Raw genomic sequence first — 15,766 nt, forward strand, 5'->3', positions numbered from 1 at the left:
TGTCTCGGTTTCTCATTATCCCCCTCAGGATTTGTTCAGAGCTGCGCAGCAGGGAACAGACAGACCTGGGTTTAAATTCCATCTCTGGCCCTAGTAAGCTGTGTTCTTTGGAACAAACTGTTAATATCTTTAGTCTTCATTTACTCTGTGTATCAGTCAGGGTTCTCCAGAGAAACAGAACCAATAGGGGCTCTCTCTCTTCTCTGTCTCTGTCTCTCTCGATAGATCGATATCAAGAGACATTGATTTATTTTAAGGAATTGGCTCACATGATTGTGGAGGTTAGCAAGACAGCAACCTGTGGGGTAGACTGTCAGGCTGAAGATACAGCTGAGAGTTGATATGAAATTCAGGCAAGTGTTGAATTGCAGTCTGAAGTCTGAATTCCCCCAGGGCAGCAAGTGGGAAACTCAGCAGGGTTTCTGTGTTGCTGTGAGGCAGAAGTGCTTCTTCTGGAAACCTCAGTCTTTTTTTTTTGATTAAAAATTTTCTTTTATTCAGCAGGTTCTTATTAGTTATCCATTTTATACATATTAGTGTATATATGTCAATCCCAATCTCCTAATTCATCCCACCAACACCCCCTCCCCCTTGCCACTTTCCCCCCTTGGTGTCCATACGTTGGTTCTCTACATCTGTGTCTCTATTTCTGCCCTGCAAACTGGTGGAAACCTCAGTCTTTACTCTTAAGGTCTTCAACTGACTGGATGCAGCCCACCCACAGTATGAAGGATAATTTCCATTAAGCAAAGTCAATTGATTTAATTATATCAGTAATCAATCCCATCTATAAATCCTTTCACAGCAACATCTAAACTGGGTTTGATCAAGTAACTGGGCACCAGAGCCTAGCCATGCTGACCTCTGAAATGAACCATCACACTCTGTAAAGTGTGAATAATAATCTTTACTCCTTCAGAGGGTCCTTGTACGAATTGAATAATTGCATGGAAAGCCTCTACCGTGTCCTGCACATACTGGATGCTGGGAAAGAGATGAATACAATTATTATCTTCACCTCTAATTTAAATGATTTTAAATGAGAAGTTAGCCTAAAGCAGTAAAATTGTATGATCTTTCAGACAATCCTGGTGAGAATTCCAACTCTACCTTCTGATGTTGTAGCCTTAGGCAAGACATTCTTTCCCCTCTGAGCTTCAATCCTTTCTTCTGGGAAACAGGGATTAAATGACTATCCTGCAAGGCTGCTGGAGGTTTCAGAGAATGCATGTGAGAGGCATGGTACACAGTGCCTGCCACACCGCTGTCACTATGGTTGTGATTATTGACATTATTGTCATGGCATTATTGGGCACCTACTACTCCTGGGCTAAAGCCCATGTCAGAGGCATTTCAGCAGAGCCACACATCTATCTGAAGGATTGACTGTAAAAATAAAAACAGTACAGTGGCAGGTAACACACAGATCTTGCCATGTGCTGGGCCCTAGTCTGAGTGCTTTATAGGTGTGAACTCACTTCATCTTTACAACACCGTTGTGAATTAGATGCTTTCCTGTTACTTACTTTGCAGAAGAGGAAACTGACTCACAGAGATGTTAAGTGACTTGCTGAGGTCACATGGTGGTGGCAGCAGTGGGGATGCGATTCAAACCCGGACAGATCGAAGACAGTGTCCGCTCTCCTTACTGCTCTTCTGTACTAAGCATCACATTGGAAATCATTAGCTTAGGAAATCAGAGCTCATGTCCTGTGGCCTCTTTGAATGACTTTCTGGAGTCCTTCAAAAGCTGAAGGGAGACATGTTTGTCTGATGTCTAAAATCGCTCCTTCCTTTATTCATTCACTCATTTGCTCTTCTCACAAGAGCACAATGTGAGTCCAGAGCCCCTCCTTAGGAAACGTCTCCAGTACACCCCAGGTGAACAAACAAAGTAGAGGGCATTGGGTAAGTAGCATCCAAAGGGGCGGGCCTGGACACACGGCTGCAGTGGGAACCCCAGTAGGTGGGGATGTCCCCACAAGAAACTCTGGGTCTAGAAAGATTGGTTAGAAGTATTTACTTAGACAAACGTTCCGCTCTTCTGATAAACCAAGAGACGTGCTGATAAACGCCTGGTGGATTAATAAACACTGGAAAGCTTGGGCTCTGTGCCCACCTTGGCCAGGCTTGCCCTGCAAGGGCCCTGCTGCCTTCTCTTCCTGACATGTGTCCACAGGTGAACAGTAATCCACGCTTACCGTCGGCGTCGTTAAGAACATACAGAGAGAGAATCTTCCCCGCACAAGCGACTAGGTAGGACAGCACCCCACTTTTCCGCGGAACCAGGGAGGCAGGCAGTGTGTGCCAGGCCTGCCCTCTCTGTCCTGACACCTGAGGCAGTATGGTGTGCTGGCGAAGAGTGTAGGTTTTGAGGACAAACACATGTGGCTTCAAATCCTTGTTCTTTTATGTGTTCACTGTGAACTGGGGCAGGGCGCATGCCCTCTCTCTGTCTTAGTTTCATCATCTCCTGGAGAAAGACTGTTATGGATGAAACTGTGTTCCACCCAAATTCATGTGTTGAATCATTACGTGATGGGACAGAGGCGCTAGCCAGAGCTCCAATGGCAATCATATTGCAATACATAAATGTATCAAATCACCATATTATGCACCTTAAACTTACACAACGTTATGTGCCAAATGTATTGATATTCAACTGAAAAAAATGACCTCTGCTTAATAGTGATTTGAAGGCCCATGGTTCAGGTTCTACATCTATTTTTTTTTATAAAATAAAAGAAAGCAAACAGATAAACATCTGACCCTCTTCCTTGAGACAATCACATTGTCTCAGAGAATGGGGTATAGAAATTGTAGGATGTGAAAACGATGCCCCCTTTACCCCCTGTTTTGCCCCAAATCTGAACAGGTAATCTTGAGACATGGGCCAACAGAGTGAGGTAGGTGGTGGGAAAAAAAAGTTGCCTCACCCTTGCTGGGAACAATTACTCTCCAGACACTGAGGGTGTTTTCTCAACAAAGGGAATTGATGTGTGAACTTTGGCTGGGAGTTCTACCAGGAACTTGCAGCAAGAGCAGGTAGGAAAGGCCAATAAAGATGAGCAGTCACCTTAGAGGCCCAGGCTTTGAAGAAGGTCACAGTCTCAAAGAGAATGGGGAAACGGCGCAGGCCGTGCTATCGCCTTTTCTACAAAAACTTGAAAGCCATGTTAGCGAGCATTGTTTTCTGTTGCTGGCCACCAAGAACCTCAGCTGATACAGCCATGGTTAGTCGCTCTGCCATCAGACTCCCAAGTTTGAATCCTCACTTTACCGTTTACCTGTTGTGCCATCTTTGGCCAACGTGCCATCCTGCTGTAGCCGGGATGCCAGAGAGTCCTCCCAGAAAGCTCCAACATCAGTTAGCTCTTGCTGCATAACAAACCTCTCCAACATGCAGCAGCTTAAAACATTGATCATTTCACACAAGGTGCATCATCTTGGCAAACCTGACCTGTCTGTACATGAGTTTCTTGTGAAATGGAATAATGCTAGCATCTACTCCATCATGCAGACCACTTGGAACAGTATCTGGCATACCGTCAAAGCTATTATAATCACGCTCAGGTTCTAACAGGTTTGTATTTATGACACAGACCCACCCGCCTGCTGAGTGGGTGAGGGTTGGTATGTAGCTAAGCTCAGTCTCACCTAGTCTGCAAATTATTCTGAGGCCTCGGCTCCTGACGGTCATGCTGTGAGTTAGTTTCCTCTTCTTGACAAGAGAGAGAGGATGCTATCGATTCATGGGGTCATGGGACTCTTAGGGAATAGAAATTGATCTGGGCTGGGCCTTAGAGAACTAGTTAGCTAGGGAATCACATTGTCTCAGGTCCTTTTAAACCTTGGTGGAAGCTACAGGGTAAATGTAATTGGGCTGGTCCAGACCATCGGGGTGGGGCTGGGGGCGGGGTCTGTCACGAAGCCTGCAGGGAGCTCTCTGGCTCTCTTTTTCAGCTGACCCTGGTCGTCTGGACTCAGCCCCCTGAGTCGTTGAAATTAAATAGATTGACAATTCAGTTTCTCGGTCATACTAGCTGCATATCGAGTGCTCAATAGGCACACTCTCGTGGCTTGTGCTGCCTTGTTGGAAAGTACAACTATAAAACATTTCCATCAGCATAGAAGGTTCTGTCAGACAGGGCTGTTAGATCCGGGCTTCCATCCCGGACCCACACACACAGCCCAGCTGGCAGGTAGCAAGAGCAGAATTTCTCTGACATGCTGTAATATGAGGGTATGTGAAAGGCCTCTCCACCAAAACCATCTGCTTCACCTACAAGGAAGATTCCGTGAGTGTTCACCATCCATTTCTTCAGATGAAAGTGTGTCTCTTTTTAAGCCTCAAGTAAAATGCAGGTAGTTCAGTGGTACAGTATAGTCATTAAAACTTTAGTTTTATCTGCTACTTATTATTCATTCAGCCAGTATTGTTTGAGCGCCCAGTGCGTGCCAAGATGCTGGGGATACTGCCTGTTCTTTGTTCTGGGGACACTTCAGAAACTAAGACGGAGCCCCTGTACTCACAGAGCTAATACACACATGAACAAACACATGTATAATCCTTCAGGTGCTACGGAGAAAATCAAAGCAGGGTGGAGGGATAGACAGTGTGAGGTTCAATGGGGCAGGGGTACGTGCCGTTTAAACTGAGCGGTCAGAGGGGTTTCTCAATCAAGGTGACCATTGAGCAAAGAGTTGAATGGGGAGGAGAAGTGAGCCGTGAAGATTTCTGGAGAAAAAGCAATCCAGCAGAGATGGCAGCACATGCCAAGGTCCTGAGGTGGGATTGTGTTTGGCACAGGAAAATAACGGCACATGGCAACATGGAACCAAAGGAGTGAGGAGAGAAAGGAAGGGACGAGGAGAAGAAGAAAGTCAGGAGGAGAGGCAGCAGGGCCAGATCAGCAAGAACTTGTGATAATTTGGCTTTTACTCTGAGGCAAGCCAGAGAAGGGCTTGAGCAGACATGATATGATTTTGATTTTATTTATTTATTTATTTTTAAATGGTTATTTATTTGGCTGTGCCAGGTCTTTTGTTGCGGCATGTGGGATCTTCATTGCCGTGTGTGGGACCTTAAGTTGGGGCATGAGGGATCTAGTTCCCTGACCAGGGATCGAACCGGGGTCCCCTGCGTTGGGAGCGCAGAGTCTTAACCACTGGACCATCAGGGAAGTCCCGATATGATTTTGACCTACTCCAGGGTGAGAGCAGTCACAGTACATCAGTGTAAGTTACAAGTGCCCCCAGAAAACTTCCATAAATTTGGAGAACCACGAGATTCCCAGAGGTGTGCCCCGTGAGCTGCCGGCTGCAGCTAGGATTGAGGGACAAGACCCGTGGCTGCTTTATTTAAAATACTCAAGAGGCTCCGTTGGGTGGTGGCACAGAACCTTTCCCAAAGCTGGGTTCTAGCATCATCCAGCATTATTTGCTGAGTCTGCCTGACTCACTTTGCTAACGCCTCGTTTTCTTTCCAGGCTGACTCAACATTTTCCTTCTTCCAGGAAGAGAACTCCCTCTAATCCGGCTATTCTAGTTAATCAGTCTTTTCCGTCTTAATGCCACTCCTCATTAAAGCCAACTCTGCTTGTCCCAGACTACCTGGGCCAGCACCTCTCTCCCCTACGGTCTTTTTCTGTCTTGTGGGCCAGTGTTGTATAATCTACCACGCATGTTGTTGCATCGTGTGCTGCAGCATGGGTGCAGTTGGGATGCATATTTTGCACCCCAAAATGTTGGGTCTCCCATAATAGGGGTAGATGAGTGGTAGTCACAAGTAGATGTAATTTAGTTTGAGTATGCCACAAAGCCTCCGACATCCTTCTCGGTCTCAGAGTGGGGCTAAACCGCAGGGGCGCTTGGATCCACCATGGTGCTTATGCTATAATCTCATCCGACACCTATTGTTTTCCTCTTTTCTGCTTAATAATTTTCCATCCACAAAAAAGGGGTGATGTGCGTTCGTGCACAGCAGTGGCATGTTGGACATGCTGCCATTGTATTTTGTCCACTATAACCAGGGACCTTGCCAAGTATTTGATCATCAAGGTTCATGGTTACACAGAGATCAGCCCACTAAGAGCCATACACCTCATGGTTTGAAGTCCCAGAAGGAAGGGGTGCTCCCAGAATTCCCTCCCAAATTCCTTGTAGTAAATGTAGCCTGAAAAATAGGAGTCAAAAAACTAGAGTCAAAACCGGACTTATTGTTAATGCCTAAATGGAGTCTAGTAATGTCCCCTTAGTCATTAACTAGAGTCCATTTTGTCATTAACTGTCTGTCTAGCATGACTCCCAGCGTGATGCCACTCCCGTTTACAGGCTGCCGCTAGACCTTTTCAGGTTCCAAAACCTGGGCTGGTCTTGGCAAACATAGCTTTACCCTCCCAGGTGTCAGGTGCAATTGTCCTAAAAGAGAATATGAATCTCTCGTTCTGAGCCTCTTCTGAGGTATTATCGATAATATAAAGTTGGATTTCCCTCATTGCATACCCCACTTATTCATTCCTTTCCTCTCAGCTATTATCTCTCCTTCTCTCCATTTGTCATTTATTTTTACCGAGACTTTTTCGCCTTTGGAAGGGACATTCATTTCGGCCTGTGTGCTGGTCCAGGTTGCTGGCAGCAGTACTAGTCTAGCCAGTGTCTCCCCCCTGGTCCCCTCCCATTCGTATAGAGTAGGGTTACACAGGTGCAGGGCAGTGCATTCACTGTCACCCCAACTTTTCTAGACAGGGTGAAGGCACAATCCACCCTATCAGGACTTTAGGAATTCTGATACAAAGGTTGAAAGAGATAGTTACTTGCTCAAGAATCATCCCTGCTGGGACTTCCCTGGTGGTCCAGTGGTTAAGACTCTGTGCTCCCAATGCAGGGGGCCCGGGTTCGATCCCTGTCAGGGAACTAGATCCCACATGCCGTAACTAAAAGATCCCAAACCCGGCAACTGAAGATCCGCGTGCTGCAACTAAGACCCGTGCAGCCAAATAAATAAATATTAAGAAAAGAAAAAAGAATCATCACAGACACTGAGGCAGCCTTTTGGGGGAGCTCATTCTACCACGAGGGCACTGGGGCTAGGAAGCACCATTCTGGAATTCTCCCTCTAGCTTCTTAGCGCAAGGACTGGCCCTGCCAGTTGGCCTATCAGCGCTAGTACTAGGAGGCCTCAGGCCAAGCAACTAGCCAGGCAGAGACACAGCTCTACCCACCAACAGGCCTGCTATCTTAAGATCCCCTGAGCCCCAAGCCACCCTGGCAGCGACCCGGTCCACCAGAGGGCTCAGGACCCCACCCTGACACCAGTGAGCCAGCACTAGCCCTGGGCCCAGCCTCACTCATTAGGGATCAGGCAGCAGCCCCAGGAACCCCGGGGCCCTGGGCCCATCCACCAGCGGCTGACACACAAACACATGGACCTCCAGGGCACCACAGCCAGCGATCCTGGGATCTGGCTTTGCCCACCAGTGGGTGGGAGTCAGCCCTTGGGTCCCCTGGGTCTGGCCCCATCCACATAGAGGCAGATGTCAGCCACAGGACTGTCACAACCCCACAGCCTTCCATGTCAGGACATGGCCCAAACACCCGGAGGCCAGCACCGGCTCTGGGACACCTTGGGCCCCTCAGCCAGCAGCCCCAGGATCTACCCCACCCACCAGTGGCTGAGACTAGTTTTGGGATTCCCTAGGGCCCTGCAGCCAGAGACTCTGGGTCCTGGTCCTGCCCACTCACAAGCCAACACCACCCCCAGGATGCCCAGGGACCCAGCCCCACCCACCAGCAGACCGACCAGCTCTGAGATCCCTTGTATCCCTCAGCCAGTAGCACGCAGATCCAGCCCTACTCACCAGTGGGCCAGCATCATCTTTGGGAGACCATGGAACCCACAGCCAACCATGTCATGAACCATCCACACCCACCAGGAGGTGAACTTACAACCAAGAATACTCTACCTGGCAAGGCTTTCATTCAGATTTCATGGAGAGATTAAAAGTTTTGCAACAAAATCTCATAGAAAAAGAAATCAAATTTCTGGTTGCCGGGGTGGGGTGGGGGGGTGCGGGTGAGGGGTGGGGAGGAGGATGGCGGGAGGGAGAACTGGAGGAAGGCTGTCAAAAAGTACAAACTTGCAGTTATAATAAATATAAATAAATAGTAGAGACATAATGTACAACATGATAAATATAATTAACACTGCCGTATGTTATATACGTAAGTTAAGAGAGTAAATCCTAAGAGTTCTCATCACAAGAAAAAATTTTTTTCTATTTCTTTAATTTTGGTTGGTTTTTTTGGTTTGTTTTTCACATCTTTATTGGAGTATAATTGCTTCACAATGTTGTGTTAGTTTCTGTTGTACAACAAACTGAATCAGCCATACGTATACATATATCCCCATATCCCCTCCCTCTTGAGCCTCCCTCCCACCCTCCCTATCCCACCTCTCTAGGTCGTCACGAAGCACCGAGCTGATCTCCCTGTGCTATGCGGCTGCTTCCCACTAGGCATCCATTTTACATTTGGTAGTGTATATATGTCAGTGCCACTCTCTCACTTCATCCCAGCTTACCCTTCATCCTGTGTCCTCAAGTCTCTTCTCTACGTCTGCATCTTTATTCCTGCCCTGCCACTAGGTTCACCAGTACCGCTTTTTTAGTTTCCATATATATGCGTTAACATACGGTATTTGTTTTTCTCTTTCTGACTTACTTCACTCTGTATGACAGACTCTAGGTCCATCCACCTCATTACAAAAAACTCAGTTTCGTTCCTTTTTATGGCTGAGTAATAGTCCATTGTATATATGTGCCACATCTTCTTTATCCATTCATCTATTGATGGACATTTAGGTTGCTTCCATGTCCTGGCTATTGTAAATAGTGCTGCAGTGAACACTGTGGGACATGTCTCTTTTTCATTCACGGTTTTCTCAGGGTATATGCCCAGTAGTGGGATTGCTGGGTCATATGGTAGTTCTATTTTTAGTTTTTTAAGGAACCTCCATACTGTTCTCCATAGTGGCTGTATCAATTTACATTCCCACCAACAGTGCAGGAGGGTTCCTTTTTCTCCACACCTTCTCCAGCATTTATTGTTTCTAGAATTTTTGATGATGGTCATTCTGACCAGTGTGAGGTGGTACCTCATTGTGGTTTTGATTTGCATTTCTCTAATGATTAGTCCTCCATCCTGACTCTGCCCCCATTTTAATTTTGTTTTTATATGAGATGGTGGATGTTCACTAAAGTTCCTGTGAGAATCATTTCAAGATGTATGTAAATCAAATCATTACGTTGTCCATGTTAAACTTACACGGTGCTGTGTGCCAATTGTATCTCAATAAAATTTGGAAGAAGAAATAAAAATAGTTTAGAAAATAAAAAAGAACCAAACAAAAATTCTGGAGTTGTAGAATACAATGACTGAAACGAAGAATTCAAGAGAGAGCTCCAACAGCAGACATGACCAATCAGAAGTGAGCTTGAAGACAGATCAACTGAAATTATTCAATCTGAGGAGCAAAAAGGAAAAGGAATGAAAAAGATGTAAGTCATTTAATGTAGTTATTTGTCACTACAAAACTCCTTTTAAAAGACATACAGATGGCCAATAGGTACAAGAAAAGGTGCTCCTATCACTAATGGTCAGGGAAATGTAAATTGAAACCACACTGAGGTATCATCTCACACCTGTTAGCGTGATTAGCAACAGAAAGAGATGACAAGTGATGGTGAGGATGTGGTGGATCTTCAGGGCATTACTCCAGCTGAAACAAGCCAGACACAGAAAGACAAATACTGTGTGATCTCACTTACATGCGGAAACCAAAAAAACCAACCTCATAGAAACAGAGAGTAGAATGATGGTTACCAGGGGCTGGGGGTATGGGGTGGAGGAAATGGAGTGATGTTGGACAAAGGGTAGCAACTTCTAGTTTTGAGATGAATCAGTTCTGGCAGTCTAACATAGATGATTATAGTTGATAATACTGTATTGTATACTTGAAAATTGCTAAACGAGGAACTCTTAAATGTTCTCACCACAAAAAAAAAAAATGGTACTTATGTGATGGAGGTTTTAGCTAATACTATGATAATAATTATTTTGCAATATGTATCAAGTCAAAAAACCGTACACCTTGAAAAGTTACACAATGTTATATGTCAATTATATCTCAATAAAGCCAGAAAAAAAAACATATCTCTTAAATTCCCAGAATGTTCCCATAGGGCCACACCTCATATGAGCATTCTTTTAATAGTCTAGTTTTCCATTGTGCAACCACCTGACCATATGACCAGGCCATTAGCTACTGCACATGAGTCAGTGAAAACCCAAACGTAGGAGCTTTTCCCATTGTTCAATTCTTCCATCGCTGCTAGGAAAATAGCCTGCAATTCAGCCCATTGAGCTGATTTATTCTTACTTTCTTTAATCGGTCTTTCCAGACAGGATACTGTTTATTCATCTTGCAACTGTCATCTGTAAACCAGGCAGCTCTTTGTTGGTCAATTGCGAGATGTTCATAGCACCACTGTCCATGAGGCAATAAGTCCCAGCAGCTCTTCAAGTGATTCCAAAGTCAGTCATGGGGAAAAGAAGCTACCTGCTGTGGGTGTGGTGAGTACCACCCTGCGTTCCCCTGGTAGCATGCTCCTGGGTAAACCATTTCCATTTCATTATGGAACTCCTCTGAGCACTGCCTTCCTTGTAAGAGTGTTTCTCTGACATCACCAGGACACTGTGGATACTTCAGATTTCATGATCTTGGATGACCTACAGTCATTGAGGCAGTCCAAATCAATGCCCAATAGCTCACTAGTAATTGTTTCTCAAATAATGTGTATGAGGGGGCAGAATTTGGAAATTTTCTGGTCCAAAATCCCAATGGTTGCCACTGGTAGGTGCTCATGGGCTTATGCCATTGGCTCTGGTTTGCATGAGTGGGAGAGGCAGACACTTCCAAAATCATATTTGAGTGGGGATCCCAAGGGCCCAAAGGTGGTGAAAGAGCCATCGCCTTTTGTAATTCAGACACATCCTGCTTTTGTTCAGATCCTCAACTAGATATGGCTTTCCTCTGGGTATTCTTACAGATACGAGCTAGTGTATTTCCAGATGTAGAATATGCATTCTCCAAAATCCAAATAAGCTAACCAAAGGCTGGAGGTTTTGTTGGGTCCTTAGGGTGAGTGGTGACAGCACTTTATTTTTAGTCTCTTATGGAATATCTTGAATGGCTCTGGACCATGACATTCCTAAGAATTTCACCTTTTAGGCAGGCTCTTGGGTCTCTGCTAGATTTATTAACCAGCTTCAGTTGGTCATGTGATCCATCACTGCATTCAAGACAGTCCTAGCTTGCTCTGCAGTTTCCAATATTTTCGTAAGGTCATCAATACGCTATAATCTTACACTCAGGACCTGCAACAAGGCCAAATCCCTTCTGACCAAATTATGACAGTAAACTGGTGAGTTCAGGTAATCTTGTGACAGGAAAGTGAACACAAATTGGAGTCCTTCTCACATGACTACAGTTGGCTCTTTTCGAGTTTGAAACAGAGAAGAAAGCATTCTAGAGATTAATCAGAGCCCCAGTCTTCTTGAGCCTCTTGTATTTTTTGAGGGTGAAGCTGGCTGTGGGCAACACAACCTTAGTTAAGCCTCACTGGTCTGCTCTGAATCTTCACGCGCCGTCCACCTTTTCCCCGTGCCGCACAGGGCTACTGTGCAGAGCATTCACTGGTACCAGCCCACCAGCTTCTAGCATGTCATTAATTAAAGTGGTAATCTCCTTTTGCCAACCAGGTATTCTACATTGTTTTAAATCAACCACTGCGTGGGCTCAGCAGTCCTCAGGTTCCCATTCATCACGTCCAATCGAGACCGGCCCGAGGGCAAACTTACATGCCTTCTGTTTTACAAACTTAATTAGGAGAAGCAATGCCTAGTAGGACATAACATCCATCCCAATAATGCATTCAGGTAAAGGAGCCATTACCATTTCACATAAAATCTGTTCGAAAATCCCAATTTTCATTCAAACTTTCATCTTTTTTTTTTTTTTTTTTTGGTAGTGCCACACTGCTTGCGGGATCTTAGTTCCCCAACCAGGGATTGAACCTGGGCCCTCAGCAGTGAGAGTGCGGAGTCCTAACCACTGGACCGCCAGGGAAGTCCCCAGACTTTCACCTTAATCCCATCAACCATTGCATCTCCATCCTCCCCATCTAAACTTAGCTCACATTGACTTCACCAACAGGTTTCAGATTCACAGTGCATTGGGCCCCTGCGTCAAGGAGTCTCAGAAAATCTCCCCCTCTCACCTCCACCCCCTCATTTTACCCACACATGGGCACAGGCCTTGGGTGCATGGCTAGGGGTGGGGCTGTCAGTCTTTATACACCCGTCTATACAGATACACACACACAAGGATATTTGTTGTAGCATCACTCATAGTGGGAAAAAAAAGAAAACAGAGTGATTTTCAATTAGCAGGAGAATGACGCAATGAACCATTTCGTGTTTCGTATGCACTCATATGCACTAAGGACCAAGGAGTGTTAGGCAGCCTTTTAAATGTTGATGAGAAAAAGCAAGATGAAGAAACACATTTACAATATCATCTCATTTTTGCAAATCAAAAGATAGCAAAAACCTGTATGTCTCTGTAGTACGTTAATATTTATATGATTAAATGAGTAAGTATTATATCAACCAGGGCTCTTTGGATTTTTATTTTAAGGTATTGGCTCATGAGACTGCGGGGCTGACAAGTCTGAAACCTATAGGGCAGGGTGCCGGTCTGGTAACCCAGGCAGAATTTTGATGTTGCTGTCCTCAGGGGACCTCAGTTTTTGCTCTTAATGCCTTCAAGATTGGATGAGGCACACCCACATTATTGAGGGTAATCTCCTTTACCTAAAGTCAACTGATTGTAGATGTCAACATTATCTACAAAACACCTTCACAGCAACACCTAGACTAGTGTTTGATTAAATTACTGGGTACTATAACCTACCCAGGTTGACACATCAAAGTAACCATTACATATGAGAAGAAAAACATGGCAGTTACATGGGCTACCTTGGGGGGCTGAGGATGGAGGGAAAGTTAATGTGGGGGGGGGGGAAGAGGAAGAAGAGAAGGAGTAACCAAGTGGAAACAGGTCGGAGGCATATATCTGCTCACTTGATACACTGAGGGAGTATTATGTATTATCTGAGTATATATGCGTAAAGAAATTAAATATATTTTTACAAAAGAAAAGCAAAAATGTCCTCTCTTTCTACTTAAAAAACTTCAGGTTCCACCACCTAGTTTCTCTTCACCTCCTCCTGTGAGGAAATATCTAGAGGGAATCTCTGCCCACAGGATCCTTGAAAAAGCAAATTGCCCACGGAGACCAAGGGGTGATTCTTGGTAGGATTTCGGAGTGCTGTTCCCTGCAAGTTCAGTCTCTGCTCGGCCAGCATGCAGCCCTTGTTTTCACCACATTCTACCATTCGCCAGCATCCCCTCCCCAAACCCCATAGCTGATCCATGGCTTTTATGGCTTCCCTCAAAAAGATGAGTGGGTCCTGTCAGATTTCTCTTGGAAACGTCAGCCAAGCAAGGAAAGCCGTTTCCAGTTAGTAGTGAGTCTTTAAATGGAACAGCTCTGACGTGGAGGGAAGCTGGCGGTGTCCACGGAGGCATGTCCGAGATGATGTGGAAATGAAAGAAGATTGGTCGAAGAAAGAGGAACAGAGCCAGTGCCCAGAGGAGTCCAGAGGGCATGTAGCCCTGGCAGAGAGAGGCATCATATAATGGTTGTGGAAGGAGAATTTACCAAATGTATGAATCAGGGCTTGATTCAGTATATATCACCTTAATGTAAACAGATTTCTCCTGAGCCAGTTTGGTCCTTAGGCACTAAAATTACCCCAGTCTTTCTTCCTGCAGTCTTATTTCTGCATTTCTTTCCACATTCTAAGTCCACACCCCCTTACACCAAAGACAACCACAGTACTCACCCAGTTCCAGCACTCTCTCACTTCTAAGAAATATACTCACATCTGACTTCAGTAGCTGGAGACAAAATGAATAACTTCCTGTTTCAGAGCTCTCTGAAACAATTCTGCAAGCCACACCCAAGGCTTTTGTTCATGTGGGATAGGCAGTTCTAAATATTTTCAGGCTCTTGCCTTGTATACTTTATATGGTTGTCACTTTGAGTAGAAGAAAAATGAAGATGGGCCCCAGATCAGACTATGCCTGAAAACCTCTCTAACCTCTGGAAAAAAGCCGAAACCCAAATCAAACCTTTGCTGTTTTATTTTAAAATGTATTTTATCACTACAGTATGGGCACATAATTTTAAAACTAGAAAATACTTTAAGCTATATAGTGAAAATAGCAGTATTATTTTTCCTTAAATTCCTGCTTCCCAGGACAATTCTTTTAGCTGTTTCTTATAGTATTTATTCTCATGTTGAGGGAGGAGATAGATGGGCTCCAGTTTAGACATTTATAGCCAGCTTCCCGTGTACACTTTCAGATGGAAACAACAACAGGAACAAGGTAAAATAGCTGGACTTTGTCTCCAGTGGACACTTTAAGATAACAGTAATGGCAGGGGCAGAGAGGAGCTGAGTCTTGCCCAGATAAAAGATAAAGAGAGCACATGTTTCTCATTCTTGAGTTCAAGGAGACCTGCCCAACTACATACGTGCAGAAAGCCTCCTTGGGGGTCAAAAAGGAGAGGGTGCCACCCCATAATAGATGATGCCAAGCCTCCCATAGGCCTCTTCGCTGGAATCCATCTTGGAAAAAAGTTGCCCATTCATGTTGGGAGGGTCCTAGGGCAGGTCAGGTGTGCGAAAAAACAACAACAACAAGATAATTGGCCAAAGGTAAACAAAGGCTCAGAAGACCTGCCCTATATAGATGATTTAACCGCCTCTTTAAGGAGCTCCGCCTTGTTAGAGACGACGCCCACAATGCCCACATCTCTCTGGGTGTGTATCTCTGCCTTGCTTCTGTCTTAACTAAACTGCTTGTCTGGGTGCTCTCCCATGTGTTGTGCTGTGTCTCTAATAATAAATTTTGTACCTGTTTTTACAGTTTTTGCCTCCTTGAAACATTCTTGCTTTCAAACAGGGTCAAGAGCGAGGGAAACTGCTTCTACCCTATAACCCTTGTTGGTCTAGTGGCTAGGATTCCTGGTTTTCATCCAGGCTACCCAGGTTTAATTCCTGGGCAGGGAACTAAAATATCACTTCAAGCCACCACGCACTGCTGTCTCCTTGAGATCAATGTTTCTATGTAACATTCTTATACAACTTCTTGATTTTTCAGTTACAGGTATTATCTATTGACTGCCTGTTATGTAAGTTGATAATTTAGGTCTCTTCCATCCCACTCTCACTCATAGACACACACACACACACACACACACACACACACCTCCTCTCCTCTCACTATAATTATATTACAATTTTTGTTTTATTGGTTATGCAGTATTGACAGGATAATTATATAAATATAATTTATAGCTGAGCCATGTGTATACTATGATTACATTTGTACAACTTATTTTTTTGAATTTATTTATTTTATTTATTTTTGGCTGTATTGGGTCTTTGTTGTTGCCTGCGGGTTTTCTCTAGCTGCGGCGAGCGGGGGCCACTTTTCGTTTTGGTGTGCAGGCTTCTCATTGCGGTGGCTTCTCCTGTTGCGGAGCACGGGCTCTAGGTGCGTGGGCTTCAGTAGT

General features: G+C 44.9%; 1 protein-coding gene and 1 non-coding gene across 2 annotated transcripts in view; both read right to left on the reverse strand.

The window, feature by feature from the left end:
- The window catches only part of GCNT2 (glucosaminyl (N-acetyl) transferase 2 (I blood group)), a 121,041-nt gene extending 106,964 nt beyond the window's left edge, over positions 1-14,077 (reverse strand). Inside the window, exon 1 of the mRNA XM_068557381.1 lies at positions 14,028-14,077. The gene's annotated coding sequence lies outside the window, so the exon portion shown is untranslated. The remainder of the gene's footprint in view (positions 1-14,027) is intronic.
- Positions 5,111-5,183, reverse strand: TRNAG-CCC (transfer RNA glycine (anticodon CCC)). The gene has a single exon. It is a non-coding gene; the product is annotated as a tRNA-Gly (tRNA).
- Positions 14,078-15,766: the final 1,689 nt, after the last annotated feature.

Source organism: Eschrichtius robustus, chromosome 12 (assembly GCF_028021215.1).
Source record: "Eschrichtius robustus isolate mEscRob2 chromosome 12, mEscRob2.pri, whole genome shotgun sequence".
NCBI classification, from domain to species: Eukaryota; Metazoa; Chordata; class Mammalia; order Artiodactyla; family Eschrichtiidae; genus Eschrichtius; species Eschrichtius robustus.